This window comes from Coptis chinensis, chromosome 5 (assembly GCF_015680905.1).
Source record: "Coptis chinensis isolate HL-2020 chromosome 5, ASM1568090v1, whole genome shotgun sequence".
In the NCBI taxonomy this organism is placed as follows: Eukaryota; Viridiplantae; Streptophyta; class Magnoliopsida; order Ranunculales; family Ranunculaceae; genus Coptis; species Coptis chinensis.
Genome location: NC_141460.1, coordinates 82,447,099 through 82,461,001, shown reverse-complemented (window position 1 = coordinate 82,461,001; position 13,903 = coordinate 82,447,099). Strand labels below are relative to the sequence as shown.

The following is a 13,903-nucleotide window of genomic DNA, read 5'->3' as shown; positions in this document are numbered from 1 at the left end:
CAGATGAAGGACAAGATCAAGGAATTCAACCAGCTGAGTTTGGTGGGTCGGGTGTTGCAATCAAGACTAAATTTCAAATCAGTTAAATAAGGACTGGAGAGTCTGTGGCCGAAGCAAGCAATATCAAAAATTCGTATGATGAATAATGATGTCTTCCAGATTTGGGTAACAAGCCAAGATATGATGAATTTTCTTATAAAGGAGCAGCCTTGGGTGATCTCGAATAATATCTTCCAAATCGTTCAATGGGAAGAGTATAATGAGAATTCGGATACTATTTTTGATAAAGTTGTTATATGGATGCATTTGATTCGATACCCGGAGATTTTCATGGTACCTGGAATTATTGAAGTGAATCTGGAAGAGGCTGGCTTTGTTCAAGATAATATCAAGGTTATTGAGATGTATAAAGCTGTTGATCAGGAGGAAGCCATTGCTAGAGCAAAAGTCCTGCTGGATGTGACAGAACAAGTACCACCTGGGTTGATGTTACCCATGGAGGTGGATGGCACTAGATGGATTCAGTTCGGTTATGAGAATATACCAACTTTCTGCTTTAAATGTGGATTTATTGGGCACTCTAATTCTGCTTGCTCTTTGTCTGATATTGAAGGAACATCTGGGGACTTGAATGTTGATAAAACAGAAAAGTTTGAACTTTATAACCCAAGAAGCAGACTTTTTAAAAAGATCATGCACCATCGAACTAATCATAAAATTAGCTTTGATCCAAATGAGAGGGTAGAGTCCTTCATTGATCAGCAGAGTATGCCGTTAGTTGAACATAATCAGTTTCAAACTTTCTCAACTAAGCATCACCCTACCCCACCTCACCTTTATACTAAACACTTCCTTGAACCCCAGAATACACATGTTGTGCATGTTGGCACCAATGTAAGAGCTCCTTTGATTATAGAAGATGCGTCACCTGATCATAATGATAAACATATGCGAGAGATTACAGGTGCTTGGAAAACTGATTTTCATGGGCATAATAAGCTCTCCTCTAATATGGTGTTACATCAAGAGGCTCAGGCAACAAATAACTATCAAGGCCCTATGCACATGGAACCAACTATGGGAGCTAATGCCTTTCTACACCGGGTGGAACCCGAATCTCGACTTTTCCATTTTGCCGCGATTGTAGAAGGTGGCGAACATAAGCATTCGAAGATGTTGGTGAGGTCACAATTTACAAAGGGACTTGCATGTAAAGGGTGGAGCTGCAGCGTTTGCGCCTGGAATGAGTTATTTCAAGAGATTGGAGGTTGAATGTGAGGATTTTTCAGCGAAAAAATTTAAGATTTATGGGCTGATGGAGTAGAGATTGAGGAGGCTTTTCTAGCTGATCGTGAGGAGAGGAGGAAGACCCCAATACTATGTAATGGAGTGGAGAACTCAAATGCTTCACATGCTTCTTCACAGTATCGTCCTCTCCCGACTAAGAAACGTGCTAAGAGGATGGCAAGGGTGGCTGGCCGTAAACAGCCACCAAGTGCACCATGAGTATTTTATGCTGGAACTGTCGAGGAGTTGGTCTTGACTCGACGGTTATGTGCTTGAAAGATCAAATCAGAAATGAGAGACCGGGCTTTATCTTTTTATGTGAAACTAAAGCTGGATGGTATAAATCGAATAAGATTATTAGGAAGTTAGGTGTATATAAGTCTTTCATTGTACCTGCTAGGGGTTTATCTGGAGGTCTTTGGCTACTGTGGGATAGTGATTGTGATGTCCAAGTCTTGTATTCAGATCAATGGATTATCCATGCAGTTATTAATGAAAGTAATGGTGTTGTTTGGTTTTTGTCTGGGATTTATGCAAGTACTAAAGCCCATATTCGTCGTGTTCAGTGGGATATGTTAAAACAGTTGCAACCTGTTAATTTAGAACCATGGATTTGTATGGGAGATTATAATGATATTAGTCATTATGAGGAGAAACGGGGTGGAAGACCATGTACTGGAACAAAAATGCAGATGTTCAATCAGATGTTGCATGACTGTTCGTTCATGGACATGGGTTTTAGTGGGCAAATGTTTACTTGGAGCAATAACCAAAAAGGTCGAAACAGGTTGTTAAAAAGATTAGACAGGGCTGTTTGTAACCCTAGCTGGAGAATATTGTTTCCTAATGCTTATGTTCAACATATTGCAAACAAGGAATCGGATCATAAGATATTATGTATCAAGCTGAACCCCCATATGAAGTGGTTTCGAAAACCTTTCAGATTCGAACAGATGTGGTTAACTGATGTATCTTGTAAGAAAGTTATTGAAGCAGGGATGGTTGGGAGGTTTCAAGGTTCTGCTTCTTTCTCTTTTTGCAGACATCTGGCTTTTTGTAGGAAATTATTAAGAAGTTGGAACGTTAAGACCTTCGGCCATTTGGATCACAAATTAAAAGCGGATCAAAAATCAGATTCGGTATTGGAAGATAAAACAACTCAACTGATCATACATCCGCTTCATGGGAGAATTTATTGGAGGCCGAGATGAAACTTTTACAACATCATGATCAGATGATACGAGGCATTTGCATTTGCATTAGGGACGTAGGCAGGTATGATTAGGATCATAAGGGTGACCTTGATACAAAATTCTTCCATGCCACAGTGGCAAGACGACAGCGTAGAGCCAATATCAAAAGTATTCATGATGGCCATGGGAAGATGCTCACTTAGGTGGGATGACATTGGTGAACATTTACAAGGATACTTCTCGATTTGTTTGCCTCTGATGAGCCAAATAATAATTCTAACTTTTAGAAGCAATACCTCTTAATCTGATTTGAATGATGATAATATATCTCTGCTGAAGCACATTACACATGACGAGATTTTTGAACCTTAAAATCAATTGGATCTTTGAAGTCCCCGGGACCTGATGGTTTTAATGCTTTGTTCTATAAGCATTTTTGGGACATTGTTGGTCCAAAGGTTGTAAGTGTTGTCACCCAGTTTTTTAAACATGGTTCATTTGCTAGGGAAATTAATCATACGAATATTGTTTTAATTCCGAAAACTGCTAATCCTTCTGCTGCTGAGCATTTCAGGCCTATTAGTCTCACTAATGTGATCTATCGGATAATTACAAAGATTATGGTGAGCGAGAATGAGGCCTATTCTCCAATCTATCATCACCCCTTATCGAGTCGTTCTTCTTACCGGTAGGTCTATCCAAGATAATGTGTTGATGGCACACGAAGCTTTCCACTTCATTGAAGGCAAAAGGAATTGTAAAAAGAGATTCTATGCTTTAAAGTTCGATATGAAGAAAGCATACGACAGGCTCGAATGGAAGTTTATAGAAAAAGTCTTGATTAGATTTGGCTTTCAACAAACATGGGTGGATCGAATCTTGTTTTGCATTTCTTCACCATCCTTTTCCATTCTTCTTAATGGATCTCCTTATGGTTTCTTCAGACCGTCTAGGGGTATTCGTCAGGGGGACCCTATCTCACCATATATTTTCATTTTGTGTGCGGAGGCTCTTTCACGGCAGTTTCAATATGCACAGGTTAATGGGAAGATTCAAGGGATTAGAGTGGCCAAATCTGCTCCAGCTCTATCGCATCTTATGTATGCGGATGATTTATTGGTTTTCTTAAAAGCGACGTGGCGGTTATGAGTTCTGAGAGAATTCGAAACAATATGAAAGGTTTACGGTCGAGCATTAACAGAGATAAATCCCAAATGATTCATAACAACCTATTGCAGATGGAACTGGTGACTTCTCTTCGGGCGATTCATCATGTTCAAACTACAACAACGTTTCCCACATATTTAGGTGTTCCTGCTGTTATTGGAAGAGCGAAACGGGAGCATTTCAAACCTTTGATTAAAAGGTTCCAAGATCGACTTGCGGGCTGGAAATCCTCGATTATTTCTCGAGGAGGTAGACTCACGTTGGTTAATTCCGTATTAACTGCGCTTCCAGTCTACTTGATGTCATGTATCCGATTGCCGGTGTATATTATTGAAGAGCTTGACCGGTATAGGAAAGCTTTTCTGTGGAATCATGAGAAAGGTCAAAACAAGCTTCATTATTTCTCATGGGAACTTGCTTGTAAACCAAAAGAGGATGGTGGGCTTGGGATTAAAGATTTAGAAATTCAGAATATCTCTACTTGGCAAAAAGCTTGGGAACTTATATCACCCACGCCTATGTGGGCTTAAATGCATGAAAGGTAAATACTTCCCAAGGACTGATTTTCTGAGCAAGATGTCCGAGGTCGACATCTAAGGTTTGGAAAACTATTTTGAAGATGAAACCTCTTCTCGCAATGGGTATCCGTTGGCATGTGGGCGATGGTCTTGCGATTCGTGCGTGGCTTGACTCTTGGGTGCCTGACACAACTTCCCCTTTGCAATTGCAGCCGGTAATTGCATCTTAAATCGTGGTCGATGATTTCATTGATCCGTCTACTCGAACGTGGAGGGTGGAGGAAATTCGAAGCTATTGGTCTCCTGAATATGCGGCTCGGATTCTTTCTATACCTTTATCTATTCATGCTCATCCAGACTATAGAATATGGGCTCCTGATAAATCTGGGCGTTATTCGGTTAAATCGGTATATCGTCAAGTGCACCATTGGTTACAAAATGACAATGTACAAAGCCGATCCTATATTTAAGAAAAATCTGGAGGGTCAACATTCCTTCTGAGAATCAGATTTTTCTTATGGCAATGTATTCGGGGAGGTGGTGCCAATCTCCGATTTTTCTCACAACGAAAGGTATTTATGTAAACTCGGCCGTTTCTCTTTGTGAGTATGGTAATGATCTGAAGGAGCACATTTTTATTGGATGTCCGTTCAGCTCGGCCGTGTGGTTTGGGGTTGGGTTTTCCCACTACATATGGATAACACCTTTGCTGATTGGGTGAGGAGCATGATGGCGGTGGCGTTACAACACGAGGATGATGTGGATTGGTCTTTATCAATTCTAGCTAGCTGTTATCCGGAATATATGGATAGCTTCGAAATAAAGCTAGATTTGAGGATGCCAAGGCATCACCTATCTATTATATGATGAAGGCCAAAAGCTAGTGGAGAATATGTGGTAGCGAGGACAACGGAGAGATAGTTTACGCATCTTCGTCAATGGAAAAGTGTAGGAGGTGGGTGGCCATTAGATGGATACCACCACCGTGGGTGTGTTTAAATTAAACATTGATGGTTCGTCTAGAGGAAATCCAGTCTTTGCGGGGGCGGGTTGTGTTCTCGAGAGATTGGGATGGAAGATTTATCTTCGGTTTAGCAGTACCAATATTACATGCGTCCACTATTATGGCTGAAGCGAGAGCGCTATTCTTTGGCTTGAGGATTTTATCTTTTACGCATTTAAATGGGGTTAGTGTTTCTAGTGGAAACGGACTCAAAGTTCATTCAACAATGCATTAGACATTCATCAATGGATACACCTTGGGAGGTGCTTCATGTTATTCAAGACTGCTTACATTTTTTCAGTTCAATGGCATGTACGGAACTGATTTGGAATTACAGGGAAACTAACTTCATGGCTGATGCATTAAGCCAATTTCGTGATCCGATCGTCGCGAGGATGATGCGTGGTTATCGAACCCAATGGGTATGAAAGTGAATGTTCCAACCGGTTTATTGGAATTGCTGGAAGATAGTTTTTTCTTTTGGTGGTTGAAACCGCCAAACTTTGTATGTAATCTTCTGTTGTTTGATATTACTGCTTCTTGTACAGAACGGTTTATTCGGCAATAATAAATAGCAGTTAACAAAAAAAAAATTTTATAGAACACATATAATAAATAAAGATGTATGTCAAACAAAAGGAAATCAGACCCATAGTTATTAAAAGGCCCAAAATTCAGCAACCCATTACAATCCTCAACTCATGAGATGCCAAGCATCAATCTGATCTCCATGTACTGATGGGTCTTCCTCTTTTCTTCCATCCACCACAAAACAAAATGTAGAGAAGGTGAGTTAAAAGATGAATTAAGGTCTTGCCAGATTTCATCTCCTTCCCTTAATAGCAAGAGGTGTTGATTGTTCCAGCACCATTCCCTTTAGATCCCAGCACCATGAGGTTTCAAAGCTATGCTATGTGTCTCCATTATAATTGACATGGGACCTCCTAATCCATGGTCATGTTTAACCCATTGGAAGCAAGGAGGAGGCGTGCTGTCCACAACTCATCTTATCTCCAATAAATCCTTAGGTGGCGGCAGAAACTTGAGCATATCTAACTAAACTTGAAGAGCCCAGCTAAAGTAATATGTGTTAGTGATTCTTGAATACTATCTATGCTCATACATTCTATAAGGTGGGCAGCTCGTGAAATTAGTATCTAGAAAGTGTTATTAATCTCCAAACGGTAAGCTTATAAATAATTAAATGAATTGGTAGTGCTACTCGAATATATATGACAATATGTGCTTAATGAAACAAATGACTCACCCTCAATCCTAAAACTAAACTAGGATCACAATCTAATTGAAAGTGTTCTCGTATTGGCAAAACACTAAACATAAGCAAATCCTATATAACATTAAAAGGCCTCAACCTTTGTATTAATCAACTCGTTCAATAATCAACCAAATAAATAATATGAGGCATTACTTGGACGTAAATATTCGGAAATAAAGGCTATGAGATAACCAAGTCCCCAGACATTAAAGCAAACACTAAGATCCTTGTGAAAGTGCAACCCAAGCAATTAATCTTTTTTCTAATTGTGCATTAAAAATTGAGAGAGAGGGAGTGAGAACTCACTGTCGAGAGAGAGAGATAGCAATTGTGATTTGCCAATGTTTTATATATATTTCGGCTGGTTAACTTGACTTGTAGATCTTGGTCTTCGGTCTCTCTAAATCTCCCACTGTTTTTTTTGTTTTTTTCAGTACGCACCACACGCTATATTACTTAATCTCCCACCTCACGTACTCACGAGGACACGTGATAAAACTAAGGCTGTGTTTGATAGCACCATTTGTGGGAAATGCAAAAAATCACCCATTTTGATTCGTTTTTCACTCGGTGGCGAATTTTATCAAAATTTGTCATATTCTTTGATTTGCCACCATTTTCATGGCAAAATTAGGGGGAGGTATGTAAATTTTGCCACGCCAAAACAACACACAAATTTGCCACCAACAGAAAAAAGAAAACCAAAACGAGCCCGATAACATATTTCTAAAACCCAACCCACCTTCGCCAGTTCGCTTGCCTTCAACATCAAACCATTGAGCTGCAATTCTGCCACGATGAGGAAATCTCCTCGTCTCCGTTAACAGGTTCGTTCCTCGATTTCTTCTCATCTCTTCTTGTATATAATTTTATAATAATAATTAAAAGTAAGAGTGGGGTTATGCGTTTCATCAAATTTCATTGTGTCACAACTCACTTGGAAGTTTAACATCGCCCCTTTTCAAAATTTGATATGTTTAGGGTTAGGGATTATCCAATTTGTTGAAATGGGCTTTTAAATTTGTTGACTTTTTAAATTTGAAACCATTGTAGGTTTCTTAGTTTTACTTTCTCTGCCTTTGGTTTTAATTTGTCGAGTGAGTCTTTGCGAAGTGAAAGCGGCCGATGGGTTTTCTTCTACTTGTACAATTCAGAGATAACTCAAATTTGTCAGTGAGTGCTGCTGCTACTAGATGACAAACCCTACTCTCTCTCTTTGGCCTTTCAAAGATTTTCTCGCTGCTTCTAACGAGGTAAAACAATTGATATAAATTTCTTTGTTTGCTGTATTATCACTCAATTTCTCTGTGCCATGTGGTCTATCATCATTTGAGAATTTCAATCTTGAAGCAATGGGTGAAGCAATTTATTAAAATTCAAGCTGCTTATGAGTTACTTATAGATGGGGAAAAACGAAGGCAGTACGATAATGAGCACCGTGTCAACCCAATGAAGGTAAATGTTGTATATAGTTCTTTGTCATAAATTGTTAAATATTTTGTAAGTAATCTTGTTAGTTTCTAGTGTTGGACCTTTGTTTCTGATTGATATATATATATATATATATATATATATATATATATATATATATATATATATATATATATATATATATATATATATATTATATGGATCGATTAGTTACTTAGCTAGTGAAGGACTCGTCGGACTTTTAATAAGTTATGAATAGAAAACTTGTTGCCTTGTTGGGCAAGATATTCAGGGGAAAAAAAATGAAGGGTTATGGTTTGTATGTTAAGGTGAGTTCTAGGTGGAGTGAAGGGTTATCCTCATCTCTAGCTTGTGCATCCTACCTAGTATATGAACACAATATATAAACCCGACCTTATCGGTTTAAGGAATAAAGTAGTTCCCCTACCCCTCACTACCGGATCATTTTCTTTCTGACATATATTGATGAGTATGTACTATATCTAACACATGGGCTTAATTTGTTTTTCTCATTATAGTCTACCGGATAATTGTAGAAGTCGGGGAGACAAATGAAATTTGGTTGAGAGGATCACTCAATTACACCTCCTCTCCTGGTTGCACTTCTTGTAGTTATTTATATGTTGTATTTCTATCTTCATGTGTGCAGCGTCTACCAAATGACTTTGCCAAGACATATCTAAAAGAAGGGGTTCAGCATCTCACAATTGAAACTTCAGATGGGCGGACGTGGCCTGCCGTGTCCCCCTCCAAAAGATATCTGAAGTAGGCTAATCAAGGGCTGGAAGGAATTTGTTTTAGATAATCACTTGGAAGAAGACGATAAATGCATCTTTGAGCTTGTTGACAAGACACATAAGATTCTAAAAGTTTTTATTGATTATCTCGGAATCCCAAACAGAGTAAAAGAATTTCAGTTGACTCAAAAAGTCAAAGCTACAAGTCTAGCTCTCTTGTTACAAACAGAGGGAAGCAAAATGATGATCTTTGAAAGAAAAGAAACCTATTTGACTCTAAGAAAAAGAATGGCGACAGATTGAAAATGGAGAAGTTGATGATAAAGTTGGTTTTGCTCGGTTATGGTTGTCATTGCACACATATGCCTTGCCAAGTTCACATCCGAATGGGTTGACGAGGAATACTAGAATAGGGACAACAGAATCGACAAGGAACAAGAAGTTGATCCACGTTTTTATGACGAGAAACGGCTAACGAGTGTGGTGAGGACCGGAGGAAGGGCAAACACCGTACTAAAGGATTGAAACTGCATTGTTCACTTCACTCCACCGCAAAGAAAGAGAGGCGAAAAATTTCTGATTACGCCTTCGGATATAACAAATAGAGAAAAAGGAATTTATCTCCATCTAAGAGACCAAGCAAATTCCGTGGAGAAACACAACGAAGCACGATAATCACACTGGGAAAAGTAGGAAGGTGTATGATGGTAATGAAAAAAACGGAAATGAACGAGTGAATAAAAGTCACTTGATGTTTGATAAGAATGCTAAAGAGGGTTCAACAGTTTGCTTGAAGCAACGAGCTGAGCTTGGTAATTATATTTCCCGATCTTGTGCTTTTATGATCCATCAATCACATTTCTTTTTAAAAGGAATTGTGTTATCGTGATTGACACCAGTAGTTGTTTGCATCCCACGAAGTCTCCGACTAGAAGATCGATCTCATTCCGAAAAGAAAGAGACGTTTTAGAGGCCACAAATTTCACATCTAAAACCCCTTCATTGGTTATAATCGCGCCTTCATATGTCCGTGGGTGGCTTAAGCTGGTGAGCTCCGTAAAATCAAATAATCGATTGAGTCCCATCTTTGAGGCGGTGCCACTTGACCAAATTGACGCAAAGCCGTTTCGAAAGGATCATGAATTCAACCGTAAGTTTGAGCTTCGGCCCTCAACCGATTTAGAAAAGCTAAAGCTCAAATTGGTGTGGATGTTCATAGTGCACTCAACTTTGCACTATCGGGCTAGTGGTAGTCATGTTACACCTTCCCCAAAGCAGTTTATTTTATTTTCGTGTTTCAGCTTTTTTCTGCATAGTTGAACTATAAAGGTTCTTCCGACTCTTGAGCCGAAAATTGAGTCTTTTCTTCTTTCATTGATGTGAGGGCTATGTATCTTACTTTTTTTAGACCATCATCTTGATTTTGAAAATAAATACCTAAAAATGTCGGACTCAAGAGCATTTCCTTCATGTTCACTTGTCTTAATTAAAAGTATTATGTTCTAGGAATGAGCTTGTTTTGAGTGAACGCATTACATTTGAGTATGTCCCCATGAATACGGTTCAGATTTATTGTCTCATTTGAGGTTAAGCGTCTTCAAATTGCAGAGACAAAAGACAGTTATCATGGCAACATTTTATCATCCGCCGGGATTTATATGCCATTCATTAAACAACTTTCCAAAGAAACAAAACAAGCTAGCAAAGTTATGATTTGTATGTTAGGGTGAGTTCTAGGTGAATGTGAACAGATGGTATGGCAAGAATTGAGTATATATCTCTTCTTATCTGCTATTACTTCTATTCCAAAGACTATTAATAAGCGTATGGATTCTATGTATCAGAATAGACCTGGACTTGAATGTGTTGCCCATATAGCAGTCTTTTTTTTAAAGGTTGATGCTCTTGAGATGTATCAGAATATATTTGCTGCACTGCTTGCATTATATCCCCCTGCTCCAATTAAAGTGTGAACCTCCTCTATGAATAGGATTATAGCACCATTGCTTTCTCTGACTTCATCCACAACGCCCATTAACCATTCCTCAAAGTCTCCACGATAATTTGTACCCACAAGGAGACGTCCCATATCTATAGAAAAAACCTGAAATGCAGTAGATATTAGAGTAATAACTTTTGAACCTGATGCTTCAGTCTCCAGTTGTATTTCAAGCTTAAGGTTCTCAAGGCAAAGATGTTTTGGTTCAAGACGCAGAAATTTCTCTAGACTCTCAATTAATAATTTCTCAAACAGGAAAACTTCTCTTCCCGTGCATCCTTGTAACCATAGCACCCTCAACTCGAAAGTTCAACTCATTTACAACACATGAGATTTGAATTTGGTGAAGTCAGGAGAGTGACTATAATTTTTAAATCTTAAATATTTTAAAAGCATAAAAAATGAAAAAAATGAAATATTTGCCGCAGCAAATGGTTGCAAATCAGGACAAATGATATTTACCACAGTATCATCAAACAGTGACAAATTTAAATTTGCCACAAATTATTTGTAATTGTCACATAGCAAATTTGCCAGTGGCAAATGGTGACAAAATCTGCATTTGCCACAGCTCCTATCAAACATAGCCTAACATTCCACCACTGTCTCATTCACTCACTGAGAAGTCGGAAAACTATGCTAAAAACGATATATATCGTACGGTTTCTCCGTCACAGACTTACAGGGTCAAAGTGCGTGACTGTTCGGGGTGAATCTGCGCCTCTTTGTATATACCTTGCCTTCAGGGCGTAGCTGTGCATGTGAAATTTCTAAGCACATGGAACTGATTGAAGTGCCCTAATCTAACAATAGATTACGTTAATTATTTTGTTGCTAGTTGTGAAGGGTAGGAAATCTACTTAATAAATGGAAGAATCATAAGCAAATAAGCACCGATCTATAACTGATCTAGCTATATCTAAACTTGCCTCATGGACAACATACATATCTAAGTGAATATAGTCAATGAACTGAATCTCATACTAAGAACCATTTGTAGATAAATCAAATCCTAATAAAACCATTTGTCAAACAGCACCAAATAAACCAGTTGCTAGAAAACCAGGCAATTAATAGCAAGGTAAAAAAAATCAATTCAAATATATTAAAAATTCTAGGAATGTTCACAAAAAAATCAGATGTACTAGTTGCTAAAAATCAATTTATATAGACGAAAATCACGAGACTAACTTATTGGTAACAATTGTTTTATACTTTAGTTTTTTGTTCACAAGTGTAAAAAATGTCTTTTTGTAAGCGTTACAAGAAACATTTGTAAATTCATCAGCAAAGTTACAATCTTAGAGTATGACATGACCCACAGTTACAACAAAAACAAGTTTTTGAAAATATTAAGTTACTCTTATTATATATTTTAATAGACTTGAGCAATATATTAAGTTGTCCCAACATCTTTAACTATAGGTTTATGAAGTCCTAGCTAACTCAGAGGTCTATAGGAGTTGTTATGGCAAACTTACATTTCATTATAAAAAACTATTTAAGTATGGGTCAAAATCCAAAATAAAAAACTAGAGCCAAGAAATAGACTTGTACTCTTTTCTGCCTAAACAAAAAAAATAGCAGAGATTCATAAAACAACAAGCATGGCAACAGACTCACCTAGATCTGATGCTGATTCAGCAAAGTCTTATATAGGATGTTTAATTAGTATAACATTAAAGTCTGAAATCCGTTATGAAGGTGATATTTACAACGTACATCAAAGCTAAAGAATCCAGCATCAGTTTGATAAACGGTCTGTTTCTAAACTTTTTTTTTTTTTTTTTTGGTTATTTGCGTTCTGAATTTGATATATAAGATAAACAAAATACATTATTGAGGCCTTGATAGGTTTTCATGTGAAGGGGATGCTTTAAAAATCTTTACATTTTGTTTACTTGGCTTATACATGGTTTGTTATTTGAAACTAAGGAAATACCCATCCCCTTATTTCCTTAGAAATGCAAGACTTGAGAAACAGAAAATTCTGAACCATTATTAACAGGAAAGAAACCAATAAAATCAAGCACATCAATTAAAACAAATAATCAATTTTATTATAATAAACGAAATTAAGAAGTGAGAAAGTTACATTGTGCAGAGAGAGAAGGTCCTGGTCAATTGAATAATCACTCTAACCTAGACAGAAAATAAGTTGCGGAATATTAGAATAGCAAAACCAAATTACAAACAAAAATGAAAGTTTGTATTTGAGATTGAAGCTTTAAAAAGTACCGTCTTCAACCTCACAAAGGAACCGCCGTCTTAACTTTTCACCTTGAAAGTCGACGGTTTACTGAAAATTTTTATTGCCTAAATTAACAATAGAGCCACCGAGAAGAAATCCATCACCGGGTTGGAATATGTAAAAACGTTGGTTGTGACGGGCATGGGTTTTATTGTGCATCAGAAATGTCAATTTTTTAGTAGTGTTTGTGGATTCCGTATATCTAAACGAGTAATTGTTTGCTCCCATCTTGGAGCGTTGGTTCCTCCAAGCGCTCCAAGGGAATTATCAGCCACACATGTCTCATTTTTTCCACAAAAACAAAATCCTCAAAATTCCCAATTTTACTAGTTAGTCCCTCATAAATAATAACTAGAAAGTAAAGAAAAAGGAAAAGGAAACAAAACAAAAAATAGGAATCAAAATATGAATAATACGATGTATGCATTAAGAACAAGCTAACAAAAAGATAATATTATTGTTATTAACATGCACGTTTTTGCAGGAAGAAGATGAAAAAGAAATACACACCGACACACAGTTTGTTGGTTTATTCCACTTTATATTTTTTTTATTTTTTATTTTTATTTTCTTTACGAGGGACAAACTAGTAAAATTGGAAAGGGATTTTGTGCCGATTATAACTTTCGATTTTTTTGTGGAAAAGATGAGACGTGTATGGCTAAAAATTCCCTTGTAGCGCTCGGAGGAACCAAGCTGGGAGCAAAAAAATCACTCTATCTAAACGACTTGAAGGAACATCACTTAAAGAAGAATAGAGCCAGAACGAAGACCAACTGCAGTTGCAGTTGCAATGAGTAGCTTACAACAATCTTCGATCTTCTGGGATTGGGATTGCATTTCTTCTTCCGAAACAGATTAGTTTGGTGCTGCTTCTTTTGAGCTTACACATTTTTCTATGAAATTGAAGATCGAACTCAATCAGCTTACAAACAAACAGAAAAGTAGCTGATTTAATGGAACTGACAACATCCATCTTAGCTCGCTTCCTCCCTCTAGCTCCTTCTTCAACCCAATGAC

The 13,903-nt window shown here is 37.5% G+C and overlaps 1 protein-coding gene across 3 annotated transcripts in view; it reads right to left on the bottom strand.

The window, feature by feature from the left end:
- The window catches only part of LOC147499342 (SNARE-like superfamily protein), a 39,526-nt gene extending 26,379 nt beyond the window's left edge, over positions 1-13,147 (bottom strand). Inside the window, exons 1-3 of one of the 3 annotated variants that reach the window (XM_086561166.1) lie at positions 12,871-13,147; positions 12,728-12,774; positions 10,485-10,737 (exon numbers count right to left, since the gene is read on the bottom strand). The gene's annotated coding sequence lies outside the window, so the exon portion shown is untranslated. Of the gene's footprint in view, positions 1-6,750; positions 6,911-10,484; positions 10,738-12,727; positions 12,775-12,870 lie in introns of those variants that run through there. The other 2 variants (XM_086561165.1, XM_086561170.1) reach the window with 2 other exon arrangements.
- Positions 13,148-13,903: the final 756 nt, after the last annotated feature.